The sequence below is a fragment of the Dama dama genome, chromosome 31 (genome assembly GCF_033118175.1).
Source record: "Dama dama isolate Ldn47 chromosome 31, ASM3311817v1, whole genome shotgun sequence".
Lineage (NCBI taxonomy): Eukaryota > Metazoa > Chordata > Mammalia > Artiodactyla > Cervidae > Dama > Dama dama.
Window position 1 is genome coordinate 7,851,580 of NC_083711.1, and position 18,607 is coordinate 7,870,186.

At 48.8% G+C, this 18,607-nt stretch overlaps 1 long non-coding RNA gene across 2 annotated transcripts; it reads right to left on the reverse strand.

Annotated features, from left to right (window-relative positions):
• Positions 1-679: 679 nt before the first annotated feature.
• Positions 680-15,633, reverse strand: LOC133049914 (uncharacterized). Of its 2 annotated transcripts, XR_009691491.1 has the most exons (4): positions 15,452-15,633; positions 13,378-13,573; positions 11,442-11,626; positions 680-1,357 (listed from the first exon to the last, which is right to left on the reverse strand). It is a non-coding gene; the product is annotated as an uncharacterized LOC133049914 (long non-coding RNA). The 2 variants fall into 2 exon arrangements; XR_009691490.1 differs by lacking the exon at positions 15,452-15,633 and having other exon boundaries at positions 13,378-13,906.
• Between the last annotated feature and the right edge of the window lie 2,974 nt (positions 15,634-18,607).

Consider the following 18,607-nt stretch of genomic DNA (forward strand, 5'->3'; position numbering starts at 1 on the left):
AAAAAAGACACAACGGAGTATTCTCTGATGCGTTTCTTCCCCTATGCAATTCCAAACACCAGGTAGTAGAGTAATAAAATTACAGACACCATAATGGAAAAAGACATTTCACTATCACAAAGCTGTATTATTCCATCCAAGAAAGAAAACAGGGGGGTAGAGAGCATGTGCCTCTCCCTTTCAAAACCTAACCGTAATCAAAAGCAAACAGGTTCAAAACCACAACAGAGATAAAACTGGAACGTGCAGCTGTGAAGAGGGCTGCCCCTGGGGGTGAAGGAGCCCCTGCACAATGGGTGTGCAGAAGCGTGGCGTTTTGTTTTATTCAGGACATGACTATGAGGGGCTTGGACCCCAAAGACTCCACAGTTGGGACCCGCCGTGTGACGTGGCATCAGAGCCTTGGACCGGGGTCAGGGGAGCAGCCCCAGCATGGGGGGTGGCAGGGGAGGGCGTGGGGTCATTGCATCCTGAATGACACCCAGCCCTGCAGGTCCAAAGCCCTCAGCAGCTGTGTGTTACCTTCTAAGGCCTGAAAGGCTGGGTCAGTGTCAACTTGAGGGAGGGAGGAGGCTGCGTTCTTTTTAAAATTTTCTTTGTTTACTTTTAAATTTATTTATTTTAGTTGGAGGATAATTACTCTACAATATTATGATGATTTTTGCCATACATGCGTGTCCTCTCTCCTGAACCCCGTCCGACCTCCCTCCCCGCCCATTCCTCCAGGCTGTCACAGAGCACCACCTTTGGGTTCCCTGCGTCGTACATCAAACTCCCACTCAGAGAGGCCTCAGCTCAGTCCAGTCGTTCAGTCCTGTCTGACTCTTTGCGACTCCATGGACTGCAGCACACCGGGCCTCCCTGTCCATCACCAACTCCTGGAGTTTACTCAAACTCATGTCCATTGAGTTGATGATGTCATCCAACCATCTCATACTCTGCCGTTCCCTTATCCTCCCGCCTTCAATCTTTCCCAGAATCAGGGTCTTTTCAAATGAGTCAGTTCTTCGCATCAGATGACCAAAGTATTGGAGTTTCAGCTTCAACATCAGTCCTTCCAATGAACACCCAGGACTGATCTCCTTCAGGATGGACTGGTTGGATCTCCTTGCAGTCCAAGGGACTCTCAAGAGTCTTCTCCAACACCACAGTTCAAAAGCATCAATTCTTCGGCACTCAGCTTTCTTCACACTCCAACTCTCACATCCATACATGACCACTGGAAAAACCATAGCCTTGACTAGAAGGACATTTGTTGGCAAAGTAATGTCTCTGCTTTTTAATATGCTGTCTAGGTTGGCCATATCTTTTCTTCCAAGGAGCAAGTGTCTTTTAATTTCATGGCTGCAATCACCATCTGCAGTGATTTTGGAGCCCAAGAAAATAGAAAGGCCTAGTAAGTGAAAATGAACGTGTTAATAGCTCAGTCCTGTCCACTCTTTTGTGACTCCATGGACTATAGCCCGCCAGGCTCCTCTGTCCATGGAATCCTCCAGGCACGAATACTGGAGTGGGTAGCCATTCCCTTCTCCAGGGGTCTTCCTGATCCAGGGATGGAACCCAAGTGTCCTGCATTGCAGGCAGATTCTTTACGGTCTGAGCCACCACGGAAGCACTGGCTGTTTCCTGAGAGAGGCCTAGAGAGATGTCAGTGCCATACAAAGCCGGCTTTAGGTTTACCGTGTCTGTGCCTCGGGGCAGGGCAAGCAGGGACCTTCCTCGGACACCCTGCCCCTTGGGTCACCTGCGTAATTTGTACGATGCTTAAGCCTCTCAGGGCTGACCTCTTTCCCTCCTGCCTTCACCCCGGAAGCTGTTGGCACAGTCTGAGTTGTTCGTTCCTCGGCTCACCTGTTCTCACCTGGAGTCACCTGTTCCTCGATTGCTCCCCTACAGAGCTCTGCCGCGACCCTGCCCCAACGCCGGCCCCACTCTGTTTAAAGGCGCCTCTCCTTGCCACCCCCACGGAAGCCACTCTCTGGCCATGACCGAGGCCTGGCCCTCCTCCAGGTAGCCCGGTCCCCTCCAGCATCCCAGGACCAGTGCTCCTGTCACCACTGCCAGGCTCTGTCACCATCAGGGAGGAGCCATCACAGGCAGCTTCCTTGGTTCCTGGCCACCCTCTGCCTTAAGCCCTCGACCCAGTGAGCGTCCCCCACCTTCCCCCACACTCACAGCAGGACCTTAACCTCCCCTGAGCCCCTCTGCCCCTGAAATCGTATTCTCCAGTTTGGCCTCTGCATCCACCAAGGTTCTCACTCCAGGATTCTAATCGTCCTGTCGCTCGGAATTCCCTCCTTTTGATTCTGACAGCACCAACTACACCCACACCCAATCCTACAGACCTTGCTCTCAGCTAGCCTCAGTTAAGGCTGGAAAAAAATCCAGTCACCTTTTGCTCAGCAAGTATTGGCTCATCATCGATTACACAAGAACTGTCAAATCCTTCTCCTTCCAAAAATGACCAGAGAAACCTCTATACAGACAGAATCAGCGTTATGCTCTTAAAGCTGTTCTCCTAGCGTGACTTCTTCTCCTTCCTCTCAAAGTATTCATCTTCAAAAGCAAAGCCTGTGATTCCCATAAAGACATAAAAGGAACACGTGTCCAAGATTTATTTAACTTGGGAAAATGAGCCAATCAGTAGGATAGGAAAGATGGTGCAAAGATCATTGGTGGACTTTTGTGACCTTTAAAAACAAAACAGAATGTCAGAAGGATGGCTGTATCATTTGACAGATACTATACCAAAATGGTGAATGCCCTAAATGAGAATAAAACCATAATCTTTGTGGTTTTCATTTCTAAGGGACAGGAATTGACAAGTTAACATGTCACGCTACTGTGTCTGGGTTTCTCAACTAGTAAATGGTGACAGAAGACACAGATAAATTCCCCTCAAAAATTAAGTGATCCCTAGGTGAGCCTGTCCAACAATACCCCTAGTTGACATGGGGAGGGCATGCCCTCTTGCCTTATTTCTGAGTGTTGGGTAATTTCTCTTGACCATCTCTAAAAGAAATTCTGAACTAGTTATCTCAAAATCTCCACATTTATTCCTTCTCGAACATAAGAAAAGAAAAAGAAAAAAAAAGAAGAAGAAAGAAAATCCTAAGTGCATCACTCACACTCCATTGGGCTCTTGACGACCAAAGAATGGTTGTCACTCGGTGGAATTTCCGACAGCGTGGCTCAGCGGGGACCTGGCATGCTGGCAGCCATGGCATCACACAGATGGCCACCAGCTCTCCCAAGCCCACTCCTGGCCAAGAGCACAGACACCGCGCGTTCCAGGATAGGGTGTTCAGGAATGGACTCGGGAAGCTTATACTTTCATCAAGACATCATAAGATTGGAACTTCAAGGAATCTTCTGGAAAGTCTCCCCGATTTTTGAGGACAGATGTGTTTCCTATATTTAGTTCTCCCGGGACTGAGCGAGCCCACGGTCAGCTCAGCCCAGGCCAGGCTCTTAACAGCCTCCCTAGCGAGGATCTCTTCTTCAAACTCTCAGCCAATTTAAGCCCATTTCTTCTTCTGCCCTCTGTGCAAATGTTTTAGAATTTATCAGTGTCTTCACCTAAAACCTCTTCACTCACTTAAGCCTTTTAAGCCCCAATTTCTTTTATGCTAAATAATCCAAACTGCTATGATCTTCTTAATTCTGTTATTAACTGCGTTTTGCTGAGCCCTCTTGGGTCTCCCCTAAGACCTGGAAGAGCCTAATAAAGCCCCCAGAGACCATGACTTCACAAACCAGGTCTACTAGCCTCTGTGACATATGAGCTTTCTCTAAATCACATGTCTGCAGAAAACACGGGAAAGTTGCTGTGATGACCCCTTGGGTTGTTTCTCCTGCTGTTTTGCTTGCTCTTTGTTGTTAATGGAAATATTTCTACTGTGTGCTTCAGCACATAACCACTGGTTTTTGTGTGTTTTTTTTTTTTTTTTTAGTTAGCGATTACAGTTAGCAGAAAGAAGAAAATTAAAACTGCCATCATGACACTTCTCAGAGGCAACTACTGCCGGTAGGATGGCACTCAGCACTTTAGTCTTTATTGTTGTTGTTTGGTAACTTGTCTTGCCCGGCTCTCTGCAACCCCCTGGACTGCAGCCAGGCTCCCCTGCCCTCCACTATCTCCTGGAGTTTGCTCAAATTCATGTCCACTGAGTCAGTGATGCCATCCAACCAACTCATCCTCGGCTGCCCTCTTCTTTTGCCATCAATCTTCCCCAGCCTCAGGGTCTTTTCCAATGAGTCAGCTCTTTGCATCAGTGACAAAAATATTGGAGCTTCAGCTTTAGCATCAGTCCTTCCAATGAAGAGTCAGGTCTTTTTTCCTGATTTCTTTTCCTAAGATGGGATCAGACCAGACTGGACTGCTCTTAAGCACCTTTTTGCATTCAGTAACAGCTGGGGTCCAACACTCTCCCCCTGGTCAGGGCCATCTCCCTCATTTAGGGCTGTTGGGTCGCCATTGCTACAACCCGATTCAAAACAAAAGCAGCTCCTAGTCTTGGAACCAGTCTTAGCAGCAGTTCAGATTGGCTTAGGGGGCAAAATAAAGTGAATCTACCAACACTGATTTATTTAACCTGAAGAAAAGCCAGCCCAGTAAGAGGGGGAAAACACCAGCAAACACTCAAGAAGACCTGGGCTGACATATTTATTCAACCCCCAAACTCTCCTTTGCTCCATCTTCTGAGTCCACCCAGGTTTACATAACGACCTTCTCTGGGGCACTGTGGCCCCCACAGTGGGTTTTCTAGGCCGCCACATAAGGGCCCCCACATGAGCACTGCTGTTGTCCTAGACAAGCTTGCCAAATGCCCACCTGGTCCTTCCTTGTGGGCAACCCCCATGCTGGTTGCCGTTCTTCCCAAGTGGTGCCAACCTAATGCCCTTTCTGTGCTCAAAATTATACCAGACACTGATTTTTCTATTATATCCATGAGCTTTCATTGATATTATTATGCTGACCCATCCTTAAATTTTTTACTATCTTTGCAAAGCTGGTTCTCTTTTTTGGTGCAATTCTATCTTCATGTTAAGTTGTATCTAAGATACAATATATCTAATGTATCTAAGATACCATTTCATTTTACTTTCATTGATATATCATTAATATTTTCTCATGCTGTTATATGTTGATTTTTTTAATAGTGGCATAGAAAGTTGATAGGGCCTCCCTGGTGGCTCAGGGGTAAAGAATCCGCCTGCAATACAGGAAACCCATGCAGGAGGCAGAGGATGAGATGGTTGGATGGCATCACTGACTCGATGGACATGAGTTTGAGTAAGCTTGGGAAATTGGTGATGGACAGGGAAGCCAGATGTGCTGCAGTCCATGGGGTCGCAAAGAGTCGGACACGACTGAGCAACTGAACTGAACTGATGCAGGAGACACGGGTTCAATCCCCAGGTCAAGAAGATCCACTGGAGGAGGAAACGGCAACCCACTCCAGTATTCTGGCCTGAAAAATCCCATGGACAGAGGAGCCTGGTGGGCTACAGTCTATGGGGTCGCAAAAGGAGTCAGACACGAGTTAGCAACTAAACGACGAGTTAGCAACTAAACGACGAATAAGTTGATACACAACTTAGCAGTATCCTACTGTAGAACATTCAGGTGATTTTCAACATTTTGATTTTATCAAAGAACAATGTGGTGACTTTCTGTGCCAAGCATGATTCAAAGTAAATGCTCACAAGTGGAATTGCTGGGCCACAAGCCATGCATTTATTGGTGGCTTTTGTTACCTACTGCCAACTTACTCTTGGTAGGTCTGATTTTACATCTAACAGCTATTTAGCTGGACTCATCGTTATCAAGTTTTGACCAATCCTTTCTTCCCCTGAGACATATGGGCGACAGTGCCATTGAAGCTGGCTCTCGGGATGGGAGGTTTCAAAGTCTAGGACACTAACTTTAGATCTCCATGTTCTCTTGGAAAATTCCTCTTCGTTCATCCAACCGCAATGTTCCAGGCACCACTCCATGAACCAGCCAGATAAAATTCATACCCCAACAGAGCTTACATTCCATCTGGGAGGAGACAGATAGTATGTGTGTGCTCAGTTGCTAAGACTGTTTGCGACCCCATGGACTATAGCCCGCCAGGCTCCTCTGTCCATGGGATTCTCCAGGCAAGAATACTGGAGTGGGTAGCCATTCTCTTCTCCTGAGGAATCTTCCTGACCCAGGGATCGAACCTGGGTCTCCTACATTGGCAGGCAGATGCTTCACCATCTGAGCCACCAGGGAAGCCCAAACAACATGTGTATCAGATGGCAAAGTAAACACAGTGGTAAAACATATAGCAGGGGAAGGAGGTGGGGAAAGCAGGGATGTGAGCTGCATTTCAAAGCAAGGTGGTCAGGAAAGAGCCCATGGGGAAGGTGGTGCTCGGCCAAGCCCTCAAGGAGAGAGGGTGCTGTGCCCCCACCAGGACTGGGCACTCCGATCGTGCACACAAGACCTATGGTCTTGAGACAGTGGCTTAATTCCTCCGTACCTGGGTTTTCTCCACTGTAAAATGAGGGTGTTAGCACCCATGGCGTAAGGATGTTAAGAGATCAAAAAGAATGAAGTAAATTAATGTTCATAAAAAACTCAGAACTGGCATATAATAGGGCTTCTCTGGTGGATCAGACAGTAAAGAATCTGCCTGACAGTGCAGGAGACCTGGGTTCTATCCCTGGGTCGGGAAGATCCCCTGGAGAAGGAAATGACTATCCACTCTAGTATTCTTGCCTACCAGCAAGTTCACTACAGCTTTGCTTGAAACATTGTAAATTTAGACATGCCCATTAAGAGGCAAGTGGCCACAGTTGACTGCAGTCACAAAAGGCACCTGATAGAACATGAGATCAGTGAATTAGATCTCCATGACAGGGCACAAGATGATATTGTTGAAGGAAAAAAATCATGTTGCTGAAGCCTCCATATCCAGTCAGTTCATTAAAAATCTAGTTGGTTAATTCAAAATCCACAAAGCAGTATTATGAAATTATGATAATATATATGTACATATGAGATTCCCTGGTGGCTCAGAGAGTAAAGACTTCGCCTGCAAAGCAGGAAACCAGGTTTCAATCCCTGTATCAGGAAGATCCCCTGGAGAAGGGAATGGCCACCCACTCCACTAGTCTTGCCTGGAAAATCCCACTGACAGAGGGTCCTGGCAGGCTACAATCCATGGGGTCGCAAAGAGTCGGACACGACTGAGCAACTCTCAGTATATGTATATATATATATATAAAAACATAGAACATAAAAAGTGAAGTCGCTCAGTCGTGTCTGACTCTTTGCGACCCCGGGGACTGAAAATCCATCCATGGGATTTTCCAGTAAATTATAAAAGATGCATATAAATGATACATACTGACTTGAGAATGATGACTACCTCTTGGGAAGAAAGGAATAGATGAGAAGAGATACAGAAAAAGGACTTCAACTATATCTAATATTTTATTTCTTGAAAATAAAAGACCTGAAAGAAATACAGCAAAAATACATCTGTTCAACCTGAGTGATAAGGACCTCAAGTCTGTTATAGTATCTTCTGTTCTTTTAGGGATGCTTGAATTTTTTTAAAGTAGACTATTTCTAGCGTATCAGTCCATGTGCAGGTTTTAAGAAAGCGAGCAGTGTATGGATGGTGCTGTAAAGTGAGGGCAATCATGATTAGAGCATCACGTTTCACCACAATGGAGATTCAACCTAGAACCATCATGGGATGAGGAGGGATAAGGGAGCGTTAAGTAAACAGAGATGCCCTAACCATTTTGCAAACCAGACTATGTAACTTGTTCCACGTTATTATATTTAGACCTGGAAAGAAATAAATGGAAGGGACTTCTCTGGTGGTCCAGCGGTTAAGCATCCACCTGCCAATGCAGGAGGCACAGGTTTGATCCCTGGTCCGGGAAGATCCCACATGCCTGTGGGCGGCAACTACTGAACCTGTGCCCTAGAGCCCAGGAGCCGCAACTACTGAGCCCTCACACCCTAGAGCCCCTGCTCCGCAACAAGAGAAGCCTCCACAATGAGAGGCCTGTGCACCACAGCTAGAGAGGCGCCCCCGCTTGCCACAAGTAGAGCAAACCTGCACACAGCCCCAAAGACCCAGTGCAGCCAGAAAGAATTTTTTTTTTAAAAAAAAGAAATAAATGGAAGAGGAACAAGCTTTCAAAACACTGGCTGTAACTGCCTACTTTATAAAATCAGCGCCTTTAAAATTCCTTGTGATCTTACTTTGTGAACAACTTTTTGCAGTTGTTTTAAAGGTAATTAAAACGAATTTGATTTGGAGAGTGTGATGAAAACCCTTGAGATATCATAGAGCCCGAGGAAGGGGGCAGGGTCTGCTGCACTGCCTATCTAATTATCCCTTTCCATGGCCTTAACTAAACCCACCGCACTGCCTGCTTCTAAGGCTGAGAGACAAATGGACAGTGTCCAGGCTCTTTCTGGCCACATCGCCAAACCCTTCTGCCAAGGTTCTTTTCTAAGTGTTTCTTTCAAAGAGCGGGTCCCTGGCACACGTAGATGTGTGGCTCTCTAGCGGATGGGAGCTGGTGAAGGAGAACGCAAATGTGATGAGAAGGGAAGGCAGGACAGTGAACAACAAGCCAGACACGCAGAATAAGGACAAGGGTGGGGATAAAAATCCTCATTGCAGATAAAAGTTGGAGAGTTACTGGATGACCGAAGAGGTGTTCAGCAGAAAAAGCACAAACCCGCATCAGATACAGTCAATTCTCATCATGCATGATATTTCTGTCATATAAAGTTGCTTCAAATGCTGATTTAGAGAATTGGAAACCTCTGTTCCTAGGGCAAATGCAGGGCTAGGCTCCTGTGAGGCTTTGGTCACAACAGCTGTGTCACGCACCAATAGATAACCTTGCTTTATGTGTGTTTCTTTTTAATGGCATCTTTGTAGGAGTAGTGTTAGTCACTCAGTCGTGTCAGACTCTTTGCGACCCCACTTACTGTAGCCCGCCAGGCTACTCTGTTAATGGGGTTCTCCAGGCAAGAATACTGGAGTGGGTTGCCATGCCCTTCTCCAGAGGACCTTCCTGACCCAGGGATCAAATCTTGGTCTCCTGAATTGCAGGCAGATTCTTTATTGTCTGAGCTACAAGGAAGTCCCTTAATAACATCTTACTTAATATATGTTGTTGATCCATATATAGGAAAAGAATTCCCTCCCCAAAAAATGGATATACCGATACATGTAACTGACTCACTTTGTTGTATACCTGAAACTAACACAACATTGTAAGTCAACTATATGCCAATAAAAATTAAAAACAAAAACATTGGACAAAGCCAACAGCACCATAACTTGGGCCTGAACAAAGCCAACCTAACACATACATTTTTCCATAAGGCATATCCCAGCCTTTTTGTGCTTAAGGACACTAGACAGCATTTCTGCATTAATGGTGGGTGGAGGGGACATTTTAAGCCCCAAAATCACCAACAAAAAGCAGGTAAATGCAAAAATCACAACACTAAATTGACTGAGGAAAAGACACTTATTCACAGCATAAGAGCTGAAACAAGAAGTCATCTGTTCATCCTTGCCTGGGAAAAGACACATTGGAGACTCAAAATTTTGCCACTCTGTGAATGACCACGAAGACACCATATTGATTTGGGGGTTACAGACAAGTTTTCCCAAGTAGGCAAATTCATAAAAACAGAATCTTTGAATAATGAACCCTCCTCCCACCTCCCTCCCAACCCCATTCCTCCAGCATGTCACAGAATACCGCCTTTGGGTTCCCCGTGTCATACATCAAACTCCCACTCAGAGAGGCCTCAGTTCAGTTCAGTTCAGTCACTCAGTCGTGTCTGACTCCTTGCGACCCCATGGACTGCAGCACACCAGGCCTCCCTGTCAATCACCAACTCCCAGAGCCTGCTCAAACTCATGTCCATCAAGTCAGTGATGCCATCCAACCATCTCATCCTCTGTCGTCCCCTTCTCCTACCCTCAATCTTTCCCAGTAACAGGGTCTTTTCCAATGAGTCAGCTCTTCACATCAGGTGGCCAAAGGACTGGAGCTTCAGCTTCAGCATCAGCCCTTTCAATGAATATTCAGGATTTATTTCCTTCAGGATGGACTGGTTGGATCTCCCTGCAGTCCAAGGGACTCTCAAGAGTCTTCTCCAACACCACAGTTCAAAAGCATCAATTCTTTGGCACTCAGCTTTCTTCATGGTCCAACTCTCACATCCATATATGACTACTGGAAAAACCGTAGCTTTGACTAGACAGACCTTAGTCGGCAAAGTTAATAGTAGCAGTTACCCTCCATCCAAAAAGCAAAATCTCACCTTCCACAAAGAGGCACGTACACTTTGGGATCCACAGGGACACACAGTGCTCCATCCAAGTCAAATCAGTACGAGTTTATGGACACAGTGGAGTCTCCCACTTGGCACGGAGAGCTCAAGAACCCACTTTGTATTAACACAATCCTCACTTCTGGCATTATCCACTGGACAATGCATCCTTGTCTTTTCCACTCACAATGCAACCACAGCTCAAGGCAAAATCTCCGGGAAAAGAAGTGAAGTCACAATTCCTTCCCCAGAAGGAGAAAGCTTAGCCCCAAGTGTTCTGGAGAAAAGGGTTCAATTGCAATATACAGACGACAACTCTGCCCCCTCACAGCACCCCAAAGGTCTTGAGTACTCTGGACACTTGGCTTCCAGAGCTCAACTTTTGCTAATCTCCCTGTCGGGTCGAGAGGAGCTGGAAGCACACAAGGTTATCAAGCTATTGCTGCTGGCACTATAAACAGGAAGTCAGCCCTGAATGTTCACCGGAAGCACTGATGCTGAAACTGAAGCTTCAATACTTTGGCCACCTGATGTGAAGAGCTGACTCATTAGAAAAGACCCTGATGCTGGGGAAGATTGAGGGCAGGAGGAGAAGGGGCCGGCAGAGGATGCGATGGTTCGATAGCATCACTGACTCAGTGAATGTGAATCTGAGCAAACTCCGGGACATAGTAAAGGAGAGAGGAGCCTGGTGGGCTGCAGTCTGTGGGGTCACAGAGAGTCAGACATGACTTAGCGACTGAACAACTAGAAATTTAGGGGCTGATTTAGGAAGTCATGGGGCAGCTCTCCCAAAACCAGAGCTTGCCACCACCCAGGGACTTCCTGGTCACACCATTTTTCTCCCATGGACTAACGGGATGCCTCGCATTTGTGTTTGGGTCCAAATCACGTGCCTTAAAGCTTTGTTCTCAGAGCAAAAAAGAATGCTGGCAATTCAAGTGCAGCCAGCGGCTACGCTGGCCTCTGAGGCTCCCTTGGCTGTTTCCCTGTGGTAAGTACAGAGTCTATTCTGTCTAGAATTAGAGTACCAGCCCCACCCAACCCCCTGGCAGGCTATGGGAACAACAGTCATCCTTACCTGAAGACAAGAGTGTGCAAAGAAGAGGCCTCTGCGAAACTCTCCCCATTTCTGCACCCTGCCAGTTACCAGGTTCTCAAGTCGCTGACCAAACATCCCAAACCCCAGCAGACTGAGCAGTGGGACCTGGGCCGGGGCCACACAGACTTGGAAGGACTCTTCGAAAGCAGCTCGTGCAATGGAGGCTGAAAGAAGAAACGGTCCGTGATCACATAGTCCATGGAGGTCTCTCAGCCCACACGCTATGCTCATCCCACTACTACGTTTTCTCCAAAGTGATAAACAATCCTGCCAACAGACCTGGACACGTGCCGCTGCCAGGACCACACCGGCCTGTGTCCAGGTGCAGAAAACAGGGCAGGGGTCGGCAGGCGGCCTTCCAGGTGTATCCAGGGGCAGAAACCTCTCACTGCACCCTCAGAACCCGAGTGGCAATAGCCCAGAGCACCGCACAGAGAGGACAGCGCGTGCTTTTCAAATGCTCCCGGCAGCATCTCGGAGCACCCCTGGGTCCATGAGGGGGCACGGGACAAGCACTGCCCTGTCCAGCCCACTCTGTCTGCTGCTGGAGGACACCTGGAAACCTTGCTTCAGCCCTCCTGGTACTTCTCCGTGAGGAACTGGTAGAATCGTTTCTTTCTCACCAATGTGTGGGCACCATGGGGGCTGGCCCATCGGGAGGCTCACTGTGTAAGAATATGCGCAAGACTTGTTCTTGGCTCTTGGAAGTGGTCCCTTCAGTTCAGGAGACCCTTGGCAGCCACGAAAGGTCTCTCCAACCAGCAGATGGCAACTTGGACCCTTCCTGAATCTGCAGGGTGTCCCGCACCCCACGCCTCTCTTGCCATCACACCACACCTGCCCGCTCCCAGGTGTTTCCAAACACCTTTTTGGCACCTCCCATCTCCACCACCCCTGCTCCACACAAGTCGTCCCATGCCTGCTCAAAGGCCATCTTTGCTGGGAATCCAGTTCTTTGTTCATATAGCACTCGGTTTGCATCTCAGTGATTCTTTTAATTAGGGCTGAATAATTTCCACCTTCCCCGATCTGTGAGAGCCTCGACGCTTGGGTCACGACCCATCTTTGTATCCTGCCCAGGGCAGTACCTGCCATGTGCGGCACCTGTACACACACCCCTCGGGGAATGTGGAAAGAAAAAAGCTCTGTGGGAAATGGCAGAGCAGTTTGGAAAAAAACAGCACAAAAGGAGGCCTGGTCTCCGGGGTACACACCAACTTTGCTTCCGATGTTCTCAGGACTTCCCTTTGAAGGGCTGAGATTAAAAACAGATCCCAGGAGTCCCAGCTCCACCCTCCCCTCCTACTATGATGAAGCCGGGGGCCCTGGTCTGGTGGCGGGATGGGAAGGGCCCAGGGCAGAGGTCATTCAGAGCATGGTACTGGCAGTGTCCACCTCTGGAAGGGTGTGGTGTGCCCAAAGTGGACACTCAAATGACCAGTCCCAACTCTTCCAGGTGACTCTTCTAGTCACCTTGGGGGGTTGTGTGTGTGCGCTTAGCTGCTCAGTTGTCTGATCCCATGGACTGTAGCCCGCCAGGATCCTCTGTCCACGGAATCTTTCAGGCAAGAATACTGGGTTGCAATTTTCTTCTCCAGGGGATCTTCCCCACCCAGGTAACGAACCTGCGTCTCGCGTATTCCAAGCAGATTCTTAACCTGCTGAGCCATCAGGTTGCCTCAGAGGAGTCACTTGTCTTAGCACGTGGGTGCCCCATCTGCAAAATGGGTGTAATATACGCCTCAAGGCGTTGCAGAGGGCAAAGGAATAATGCCCACACTGAGCTTTTGCTGAAACTGTGTGCTGTGTCCCTCAGGTGTGTCAGGATGGCTGGCTCACTGCTCTTCTAGAGTAGCGCATGCTTCCAGCACTCCGCCTATCTTTTAATCAATATTTCACCTTAATCAACACAAACCTGGTCTTTCAGCAAAAGGCTCGCTTGGGCTCAGTGGTTCTTTGCGGACATTTCAGGGTACACGACTTAATTGTCTGGAGCTCAGATGCTTGCCAGTGCTTCCCCGACTTGTGTCTCCGCGAGGCAGCTTCCAGGGCACACCGGGGACTAGCGTTCTGGAGGCCTACAGCCTCCCCGATTCTGCACCTTCCTGAGCCTACCTCGTGCAAAGAAAACAAAAGACAGTGCTTCTGGAAGTTCAATCCTGTTCAAAGTGGACCACGAATAGGGTGACAAGCGTGAGAAAGAGGCCCCCAGAGGCAGTGCTCCAGAATTGTGGCTTCACCCCAAGGCCTGGTCTCTTCAGCTTCTGTGGCTCAATTCAGATAGCAGACTCCTATCCCTTCGCGTTTATTCTCGAGGGTGTCCCATCAGCCTCCCAGACCTGGCCCCCGACGCCTCGTCACGCCCCCTCTGCCTCCGGTCTCCCGGCATCTGCAAGGGCTGCGCCCTCTGCTGGAACCACCACATCACGTGATTGGCTCCGCATCCCACGGGTCTCAGCCCCCCACCCCCTCCCACCCACACCCTCTCCCTTCGCGGCAGCCCCCCAAGTTCTCTGCCTTCCCAACTATCAGCCCCCCAGGACTGTCTTGTTCGCTGCTCCGTCCCCAGCACGACGCAAGTCACCATCCACTGAAGGGGGCAGACCACCCAAATATCGCCTCCGCCCACCACCTACCTGAGCAAGAGAACCCCCGCCCAGCCCGGGGATGACCTGCACACGAGCCCTGCTCCAACACCGGCACCCCCGACAGGCTGCAATGGGCAAGGGTTGCCCTCAGCGCCGAGGGTCCAGCTGTAAATCAGCGCCTGGGGCGGGGGGGAAGGGACAGTGGCTTCATTCCAGAGCTTCGGAGGAGGGGAACTGGCACACGGCAGGGCTGTCCTACTTAGCCAGCCTCCTTCCGAACACCCTCTAAACTGTGACGCGAGATTCCACACACCCCATGACCTGGAATGCCCAAGCGCCTCCATCAGTCTTCCCGGAGACCAGCAAGTGCAGGAAAAGGAAGTGGCAGTAGCACCCCCAGGCCCTGAGGGTGGCTGCTTACCACCTCCGTGGCACGTGGCACGCGCTCACCCAACACCCAGGTGCCTTGTTTATAACCAGAAAGGACAGACAGCCTCCACGCTACTGGAGGGAAAAGACGACACGGCATCAGGGTCCCCAACTCAAGATCTGAGCGGTCCCTCGGAAGTTGCCGGGTCAGGGTCAGACCTTTTGGGAGTCTTGCTCCCTCATCCAGATTAACAAGGGTGAGCGCCTCACCACCGAGCTGCTGAAGAGGCTAAATGAGATGCAGACTGTGTGTGCGCAGCATGGAGCACACCCGTAACACACACACTTCAAGAAAACGGAAGCTTGCACCTCGGTTATCAGGACCTGAGTGAAAGTGCATCGAGACCCAGACGGTTTGGTAGAGAATCTGTGCTCCCTCCAGACCTGGCTGAGTGCCTGTGCTTTCAGGAAATTCCTAATGGAACAGGAAGTAGCCCATTTTCCCAGATAATCTCTTTATCCCTTTTATTTCCACTGTCCAATTCCTAATGACCCTCTTTACTGAACTATTGCTCTTCAAAGAGACTTTTTATAGCTTTTTATGCCTCTGGAGGAAATGGAAGTTGGATGCTGTCCGGGCTCTTTAAGGGAAAGCCACGTGAGGAATCCGGTGATCTAGGGCTGCATCAGGGAGGGAGGCAGCCCCAGGCCAGTTCACAGCTGGGCGGGTCAGGTACCTGTTTGCTCATCTGTCAGTGCTTCAGTGTCGCCATGGTTAAACGAGGCGGAGGCCAGCCCTCCGCCGTCTCCACCCCTAACAGCATCTGACTGTATAATCAGTACAACGGGAGATCTGACTTGGTAACTGACACTTCTCCCAACAACCTAGGTGCAGAAGCTTCGCTGTTCAGGTTGCAGGCAGACACCCTGTGCGGGGCCCTGCTCTGGGAAGATGGAAAGGCTGGGCAGCTTCTTCCAATGCACCAGCTCCTGGGAGGAGAGACAGACTCTTCCATCTTCACCCATCCTCACCTGCCACGGAAGGCATCCCACTGCCAGGGAACCCGGGGCCTCAGCTCCCCAGGCCTGGGGCAGAGACCAAGGTCAAAGTGTGCGTCACTGAGTCGTGTTCCGCTCTCTGCGACCTCAGGGACTCTAGCCGGCCAAACCCCTCTGTCCAGGGGATTCTCCAGGCAAGAATACTGGAGTGGGTCGCCATTTCCTTCTCCAGTGGATCCCTCTCGACCCAGGGATGGAACCCGGATCTCTTGCATTGCAGGTGAATTTTTTGCCATCTGAGCCACCAGGGACATACATGCAACTTGGTGAAGAAGAATTCTCAGACTGGGGTGTAAATTCAGGCTCACACAACAGATTCTCTGGGACTGACCAGACGTGAAATCTCAGTTGGTCTCCTGATCAGTTTTCTGGTGGGTTGAGAGAAGACGGGCTTGAGGCAAATTAGAGCACGCCTGCTGTGTTCTCGTCTGTCATTTGCCTCCCTGCCAGTGTAGTCAGCCGAGAAGTCAGAATGCTGGACACTGACTTCATTTGCTTCTCAGCTTTGCTGTCTCTGGCTTGACATTGTTTACTCCTTTATTTGAGTTATACTAAAGCTAACCACTTAGGATATACAGGACACCCAGGTAAATCTGAATGTCAAATAGACACAAGTAGACAATGCATCATTTTATTTTTGGTATAAGTGTATTACCATGTAATATTTGTGAAAGCTGACTTGTCATTTAGCTGAAATTCACATTTAATTGGTCATCCTGCATTTTTATTTGCTAAGTAAATCAATTCAATCAATTTCAAGCAAAGACTGGTTGCTTCTGAGTCTCAAAGTATAACATTTCAAAAACCCAACTTCTCCTCTGACAACATAAAAAAAAAAAAAAAAAAAAAAACTCTTCAAGCTCGTTGTTTTATTTCCAGGACATTAAAAAAAAAAAAAAAAGTCTATGAGTATCGAATAAAAACAACAACAAAAAAGATGCATCTTCTAACAAGTGCCCCGGAATTAAGAGCTCAGCATGTCCCTGGCCACAGGCACTGGTGCCAGCTAGCACTTCAGGCATCTCCAAGTCAACAGCAGTCAGCCTCCAGGTCATCAGGGTGGCAGGGAAAAGTGACGGGGTGCAGACTTCAGAGGTGACGACTTCCCCAAAGAGGTCTGCAGGGCTGAGGGGCAGGGGGCGGGCAGTGCTAGCGGCAGAGGAGTGACAGGACCTCCCACCGGCACACAGCACATGCCCCTCACCAAGGGCAGTGCCTGCTGCAAGGACAAGGAGCAGACCACCCCACCTGCCCTCAGCCTGGCTTCTCCCAGGCTTGAACCTGGGCTCCTCCCAACACTGCCAGCAGTCTGGGCAGCCTGGAGCTGTGTGTGAGGCTTCAGCTGGTGCACGGTGCCGTGGAGGGCCAAGAGGCCAACGGTCTTTAAAAAAAATCACACACTTTCACTCAGATCGAAAGTGATGCATATAATACGGTGGTCTTAAAATTTTATTTTGTATGGGTGTATACAGTCTGAGTAACGAGCATGCAATCCAAAGTAGTTTTTATAAGCTTTGCTCTTCAAACTGGGGTTAGTATTGCTGCTGGGCAGGAAGTCCTCACTGACAAATCATACTCATGAAGTGAAATCGAGGAGGACAAGCTGGTGCCAAAGATTACCAAGTGGCCCTAAGGAGTCACCCCCCAGTTCTCACAGCAAAGAGGACCAAGAGCTAAAAGTACCTCGGGAAAGTCCAACAGCGCCAATAGCACCCTCAGATCAAGCCTGTAAATTATCTATCCGTGGTGCTCAAAAGTGAGGGAATTAACCAGAAGGCTCCAGTGAGGCGTGCCTTCTCACTTCCTCTTCTTGGTGGAATACAGCTTTTCTTCAAGGGGCACCGGGACCATCCCTTCACATTCTTTCACCTTCTGGGTCAGAGGGTGTTTTACAACATTTGGTCTAATCACATCAGTGTCTCGAGACAAGTGCTCCATTATGCTTTCAACAGTTGTTGTTGGTGCATAAAAGTCCACCAAGAAGTACCTGCAATAAAATAAAAATGTGTGAACGGCTGCATTCTGCAAGACAACAATTTTGCTATTTTGGTCGATGTTTTCATTTTACTTCTCCCTACATAAAGACACCAACTCCCCATAAACACACATACACATGTTTGTCACAAGAGAAACTGCCAAGAAACCAGTTAAAGACAAGTGCAGCAGCATGCCCAACCTCCCTTTCCCACTCACTCTACTGAAGTTTCCAAACCGTGAGTTGACACTTTTTGTGAAAACATCTACGAGTCTTCTAATTTTCCAAAGAATTTTACAAGTGACTTGATGCACCTATGAGATATAGTAGGAACCATGAGCCATATTCACAAACAAAGAAAATAATTAAAAGAGGCCTAGGACTCATCTAAGGCCATTCGGTACCTTTAAGAACTGACAAAGAACAAAAAGAAAATAACTTGAATCTTGTGGTGAGAGAAAAGAATTTAACATTCATCTACTCAGACCAGACTAAGACAGATAAGCATCTCTTACAGCTCACTGGTGCTAAAAGATCAATAACTTTATCAGTGATTGTCTGTACGCTGATACAAAGGAAGAAGTGTCTCTAGTCCCTGCCCACCCCACCCCACCCCTCAGTTCTAAACATTTAAGCCTCCCTTGCGCTGTTTAGTTTGGACCACAGTGCTGTTAAAGGGACAGTTTTCAGGGCAGTATTTCAGAATTCTTCAGTGTTCCAGCTGGCTAAGATGACCTCTGACATCACTTACTTGGTTCTGGCCACACTCTCCTCCCAGGCATATTCCTATCCGAGGTCTCGGCAGGCGCTGTGCCTCTGCCAGAAATGCTCTTCACCCGGGTCCACACGGCCCGTCCCTCACTTTCATCGCATCTCGGTCCAAGAGTCACCTTGTTGAGAGGCCTGCTGCCCCACCCGCCTGGCCTCAGTCGCTCTCCCCTCCCTCTCTTAACGCTGTGGCTCCGTTAGCCCCGCACCTGATCGCCACTGGCACGGGGCACTTGTTTGCAGCCGGCCTCACTGCACTCAAACAGAATGGCCCTAGGAAGGAGGACTCTGTCACTACACCCCCAGCACCCTGAACACAGGCTAACACACATCAGACCCACAGTAACTATCTCACTGTGATATGTTAGCCTGAAGGGTGGAATTCT